This window comes from Artibeus jamaicensis, unplaced genomic scaffold, assembly GCF_021234435.1.
Source record: "Artibeus jamaicensis isolate MK-2021 breed Jamaican fruit bat unplaced genomic scaffold, CSHL_Jam_final contig_1128, whole genome shotgun sequence".
NCBI lineage: Eukaryota > Metazoa > Chordata > Mammalia > Chiroptera > Phyllostomidae > Artibeus > Artibeus jamaicensis.
The window spans coordinates 2,854,352-2,861,109 of NW_026521220.1; the positions used below are offsets into that span (position 1 = coordinate 2,854,352).

General features: G+C 51.4%; 1 pseudogene; it reads left to right on the forward strand.

The window, feature by feature from the left end:
- Nucleotides 1-537: 537 nt before the first annotated feature.
- Nucleotides 538-1,095, forward strand: LOC119046586 (SUMO-conjugating enzyme UBC9-like; annotated as a pseudogene).
- Nucleotides 1,096-6,758: the final 5,663 nt, after the last annotated feature.

Here is a 6,758-nt window from a genome sequence, read left to right on the forward strand (position 1 = left end):
GCCCAGGATGAAATCCCTGCCCCAGGGAAATCAAGGCTGTGCAGTTTTGCTAGTAACCACTCTCCTCAGCCTTCCACATTCCTGGTTGCAGAGATGCCATCCATGCTGCGTCGTGCTGTGCAGGTTTGCCAGGGGACAGGGTGGGGGCACCGAACCTGATGGAGCTGCAGGGTGCTCCCAGTGTGACCGATTGCCCTGCCCAGGCCACAGTCTGTGTCTGGGGGCTTAGGGCTCCACCAGGCCTCCCCCCTTTTGACACGCATGCTCCCCACCCAGCAGTTTGGGTGCCCTCCCAGCATCCCAGTGTCCACTGGCATCCGTGCCATTCTGGGGGGCTGCTAGTCCCCGGGATGCCCCAGCAGCCCAAAGGGATAGGTCTCACTGTAACCCTGCCTGCCATGTTTGTCCTGGGCTGCCTGTTTTAAGAGGAAGTTTTATTATTATTCAGGTGTGGCAGAGCCAACAGATCAGGAGACAAATGTCATTGAGAAGGTCGTTGGGAGCTCGGGAGGGAAGTCTCGAGACAAAGGAAGTGCCATGCCGCCTCCGCTGCTGCTGCCTAGTCCACCTCGCTTGCCAGGTCACGGCCGCCCCAGGACTTTGAATGTGTTGGGGATCGCCCCTCAGCAGACTTGCCTAGGAGAGGAAATCTTGGAGAAAAGACCACCCATTTGGGTTTGTGGCCGTCCCAAAAAAAAAATTCTGACAGGACGAGGAACCTCACGCACTGGGAGTGTGGTTCCATTTCAGAGAAGAAAGAGACGCCTCGGGGAGGAGGCTTGTTTAAACTACGAGTGCTCTTCAAAGAGGACTATCCATCCTCACCTCCAACATGCAAATTTGAAATGCTGTTGTTTCACCCGAACGTGTGCCCTTCTGGGACCGGGGGCCTCTCCATCCTCTAGGAGGACAAGGACTGGAGGCCAGCCATCACGATTAAGCAGATCTTGTTAGGAATACAGGAACTTCTAAATGAACCAAATATCCCAGATGCACTCAAGCAGAGGCCTACAGAATTTGCTACCAAAACAGAGTGGACTACGAGAAAAGGGTTCGAGCACAAGCCAAGAAGTTTGCACCCTCATAAGCAGCGACCTGCGGCAACGTGAGGTAAGGAAGGGATTGGTTTGACAAGAACTTGTTTACAATGTTTGCAGATCTGGCATTACTCTATACACTCACTAGTCACCCAGGGGAGGCAGGCAGGCGCCATTTTCCATTTCCGCCGCTGGTACGCAGTTCTCCTCTCACTGAGTTGCCCAGTTTTTCATGGAGGGTCCCTTCCTTCAGTCTTTTGTACTGATTGTTATGTAAAACTTGCTTTTATTTTAATACCGATGTCAGTATTTCAACTGCTGTAAAATTACAAATTTTTATACTTCTATGAGTCCCCGAGGAGCTAGTTCCCTTCACTCGTGGGCGCAGGCAAGCTTCCCACTGTCCGAGCTACATGTAGCCTCCAGCTGGGTGTGCAGAAAAGAAACCAGCCTGTCCCCTGCCCGCGCCTCTGCCTCCTCTCTGCAGAACCCGTGTTGCGTTGCCATGGGCCTTGGATCCAAAGTCAGCCGGCCTCTTGTTTCCGCACCACTTCCTTTGTGTTTATATGGCGTTTTGTCTGTGTTGCTGGACGCTCACAGCTGTGAAGTGGAGGCGTGGGACCTGGAGAAGGACCTGGGTAGGTCAGGAGGCTGCGGGGGAGGGGAACTGTGGGCACTGCAGCCTTTCGGGTGATTTGCCCGGAAAGGAACAGGCGAGTCAGGGTTAGCAGGCTCCGGATTGGCTAGTGTGAATAATTTCAGGACTCTGGGGTATAGGGGCTTCCCCGGCTGTCTGGTGCCTGGTCCCGTGGGGTTAGGGCAGGTGGGCAGTGGCTCTGAGTGTGAGAGCCCCACACAGGAGCTGGTTGGGCAGCTGAGGATTGGCTGGTGTGCATGTGAGAAGTGCGCTCCCCGGTGGATGAGCTGTTCTGCTCTCTTGGGAATGGGGTGACCCTGGGAGGGGCCGTCCCTCCAGGGTCAGCAAGAACTCAAGACATCAGAGCAGCGGAATAGAGAGAATGAAGGCGTGGGTGACTCAGCTCCTGCCTCAAAGGCTCAGGGGGAAGGGGGTGAGGGAGTCTAGCAGGTGCTGAAGGCTGAGCACACCCAGCCCAGTCTGCCAGGGAAGTCCAGCGCCCACCCTCAGTGTCCACCCCACTGAACCATCCAGGACTGTCCTGAGAGGCCCAGCAGCCTGCCTGAGCGAGGGTGGGCCAGAGCCCCAGGAGAACCAGGTCTGGTCCCTCCAGGCTGCCCGCTAGCCAGTCTTCACATGGTTTCTCATTCTTGTGGCTTTTCATTACAATTTTTGCTGAGGGATATTTCCAAAGTATGAGAAGGAACCCTCTTCTCTGTAGGAGACCCCCTTTTCTACTTCTTGCTACCTGTCTGCACTCCCCTGAGATCGCACCAGCTGTTCCATTGGCTGCCGTGTCCCCCTGCACCCATGAGGCCCTGGGAGGCTCCCCAGGCTGGAGGCCAGGGCTCGCCCTCCCGGCCTCCCTCTTGATACCACCGCATGGAGCTCCTTCCCTGCTGTGTCCGAGGCTTTGTGGATGGCATGGCATTGCTCTGCCCCGTCTGAGGACATCTGCCTCCCAGAAGGATGATGTGGACACTGGGTGTCACCCGGACGCCAGGTCTCACTCTTATCATCCAGTGTTACAATTATTATTACTCTGAATCCTTACTGGGCCTATGCTTACTGATTTAGAGAGAGGAGAAGGGTGGGGGGGGGAGAAAAAGAGAGCGGTGGGGGGGAGAAACATCGATGTGAGAGAGGAACATTGATCAGCTGCCTCCCGCGTGCTTCCCGACCAGGAATGGAACCAGCAGCAACCAACCTATGAGCTCTGGCCAGGGATTGAACCTGTGACCTCTTGGTGCGTGGGATGATGCGCCAACCAACTGAGCCACCTGGACAGGGCTCATCCAGCTTTTTTTATAGACCCTGTTTTATGTTCTTTGCCTTTCCTTTCTTTTTCTTTCCTTCCTCTCCTCCTCCTCCTTATTTTTTTCCACCAAAAAAAAAAAATCCTTTTATTGAGTTAAAGAATGTATATTCAGCTCACTCACTCGGCAAGTGATCCTGTGAGTGAAACAGAGACCTACTTACATTTATTTATTCATTTTAATGAATGGCATATTGACTTATAATGTTGGTTTTCTGTTTTTTGGGGAGGGGAATATTTTTCATTGATTGTGGTAAAATACACGTAACATAAAATTTACCATGTTAACCATTTAAAGTGTCCAGTTCAGTGGCATTAAGTACATTCACATTGTTGTACAACCATCTCCACCCTCCACCTCCAGCACTTCATCTCCCCAAACCGAAACTCTGTCCCCGCTAAACAGCAGCTCCCCACTCCCCTCCCCCAGAGCCTGCCAACCGCCATTCTGCTCTCAGTCTCCGTGAGTCTGACCCCTCCAGCACCTCATAGAAGCGGAATCCTACAGTGTCTGCCCTTTTGTAATGAGACTGTTTTATGCTTTCGCTGCCTGGCATTGTGGTGTTTTGTGTTCTGCAGCCGTGGATGGTAAGGAGGATGGATGTTCTATTCTTAATTCTGAGGGCTCGAGTCTCAGTTTTTAAAAACACACCTGAATCTCTGGTTCTCCAATTATTACCGCTTCCCAATGTGCCAACCATGAAGAGACCGCTCAGTTGGCATCAGGATTAAGATGGAACCCCGGGCTCTGTACCCCTCCACCCCACCGCCTTGTTGCCGATGGAAGTGGGGTTCTTGCAGTGTCTCAAGGAAAGTGTTCTGGGTCACCCACACATGGGACATTGTGGTGTGCTAAGATTTATTTGTGGTGCCAGATGCAAAATCAAAGGTGTGCTTGTGGGGTCCCAATGTCTTATTTCTATCTGTTGAACTGTGGAAAAAGTTCACCCTTGCCTTCATCAAGCCCAGAAATAGGGCCAGTATCCAGAGATTTGGTGCCATAGTAAAGCTCAGTCCCTTTCCCAGCTATGCTCTGGCCGGCTGGTGCTGCTGTATTCAGTACCCAGGCCCAGCCTGGAACCTAGTTGAAGTCCACACGGCTGTGGGCTATGGGGTTGCCATGGAGAGAAGGTGCAAATGAATGGGGGGAGTGTGTGTTACAGGGAGAGGGAGAGAGGGGTTTTGGGGGACAGAGAGAGAGAGAAAACTCTTTGCTTGCTGGGGTTATATTATATTGAGCTTAGGAAGGACCAGGCACTTTTTCAAAATAACCAATGAACTTCCCAAGCTTTTGAGGTCTTGCGCTGGGCCCGCCCACTCACCAATCCATTTCCTAGATCTTTCAAGGTTTTGTGTCCCCTTATCCAATACCATTCTCTTCCCCAGGCTAGACTGGCAGGCCTCTGTGATCACCCTACTGCACATGTGCTCACCCCTCCCCGCCTTATTGTTCTATCCTTCTCCCAAGGTTCTATCCTTGCAGGATGGACCACTGTTTCCCTGGGGAGGGTATGAAGCTGTAACTTTCTGGTTAAGCAGACTTAGGCTCCCTAGTTGATTATACTTAATAATATCTGATTTCCTTTGCTCCCTTCCTTTATTAATATCTAACTACCTATGCTAACGCCCCTACTCATTAGACTCAGCATCGACTCCATGACCATGCACACACTGTTGTGGGCCTGAGAGCACCCAGGTTCTGATATGAACCCCAGGACTCAGGGAAGTATCCCAGGATAGTGTAGGTAGGGACTTCTTGGGCTCCTAGGATGGACTTGGGACCACAGACTTCCGAGACACTAGTCCTTTCCCAGGCCTCTTGCCACTTCCCTCCATGGTCAGCCTTCCCAACTGGCTGGTTCCTAAGCTGGACCTGTGGCCCCAGCAAGTGCTAAACTTGTACCTCCAGACCTCCTAGAGGGAGAAAGGAGATCCATCTTCTGCTTAGTTTGAAAAATTCCAGAGAAGTACCTTTATAGGTGTAGCCCAGGTCACATGACTCTCCCTCCACCCAATCACGGTGGTGTGGCCAGCAGGAGAAGGTATTATGGTTGGCCAAGCCTGGGGCATCAGCCATCCCAACAGCATTGTCCCATGCAGAGCCATCAGCCCGCCTTCTCAGAGGAGCTGAGCTCTGTGATATGAGTTGCCAGCCTGGCCCCGTGGCCTATACATGGCGTCAGGGGGACTGAAACCCAGGTTCTGTGATTCCAGGTGGAAAAAACAAGTTCAGAGTGGTAGCAGACTTGCTGGAGTCACATAGCAAGATGGCTGCCCCTGTATATAACTGGGTACCAGTTGGATGCCTGCCCACATGGTACCACCTCCTCCAGGAAGCCTTCCAGGCTTGGTTGAGATAGACCTGGGGTAGTCACTACCTGCCACACTCCGATGGGGAGACAGGGTTCCTCTTATGTACCTGTCCCCAGTGTCCACTATAACATGGGCGCTGGGTGCACAGTTACTGATTCAGTCAACTTCCTTGGGCAGCTGCCAGCCCTGTGCTTAGGTTTGTGGAGTGACCAGTTGTGAGTGCTGGTCCTTCCCCCTCCCATTTGTCATCCTCTCATTGGCCCTCACTGCCATCTCTCAGTGCTCTGATTTCTGGGCGCATTGACCCCCTCTTCCTTTCTCCCTAGTTTCTGGGCCACCAAGGGGTCCCACATATGCTTCTTCAGCTGGAATGCACCTTCCCTCACCATTGCCCTTCAGTGACCAAGCCAGGTGCCCTGACCCACTGCGTAGGGCCCACAGGGTCCAGCAGAACAGGGCCAGGTGACACGCCTCCTGCCGCCGTGGGCTGGCGCCACCTCATTACAGGAAACAGAGCATCTATTTTGTAAATTATGAACATGTGTAAATGGTTATGGTGCCCTGGTGTGATTTTGGCACATATGGTGATGAGTCCAGGGGGACATATGAAAATGACAGGCCTTATACATGGGAACCCACTGAGTGAAACTCCGTTCCTGAGATTTATGGCGATCCTTAAATATTGAAGATTAATTTTATGAAAACATCTATAAAACAAGAGATTTATACCTAAAACAATACTATACACTATGACAGGAAGGGATTAGAGTCAATTTATTCATGTATTAGTCAAAAAAATCAATTTCATATATTGTGCAGAAAAATTAAAATCCTTTCTACATTTTATAACAAATGATGCATTCTCTCTATATAAAGATAAATAATTGATAGCATTACAAATACTTAATCTAGAAAATATTTATTAGGAACAGACAACTCATTTTTTATGTGTTTTGTTGAAGACAATATTGTACAGTTTAAAAATTAATGACGACTCCACCAGAAGAAAATGTCTACATCCTAATTCTTTTGTTCAGCATTCACGTCTTCGCCAAGACGGCACAGCTGGGAAGCAGAATTCGGTGCAGGGCCCGGATGTCCGTGCCCCGGACCCTGGCTGCGGACTGGCCGTGGGTCTCAGGGGTCCTGAGACTCGGCCAGCTCCATTCCCCCAGCCTGAGAAGGTGCATTTGGAAAGGCAGCAAATTGTGTTTCTTCTACTGTCCACACTGTCCTTGGCTTGTGATTTTAAAAAAATGTTTGACTCAGTTTCTGAGAAAGCACCAAATAACGGGATTTGAGGGTGGATTCACAGAGGCAAGAAATCAAGGCAGCCAACCTTCAGCCTGGAACATCACAGAGTTGAGTGGTCCAGGCCCCTCTCTCAGGTCCCAGGCTCGGGCTGCGCAGGATGGTGGGTCTCCTGGGTGGCATGAAGTGGGGAGCTTGTCCGAGG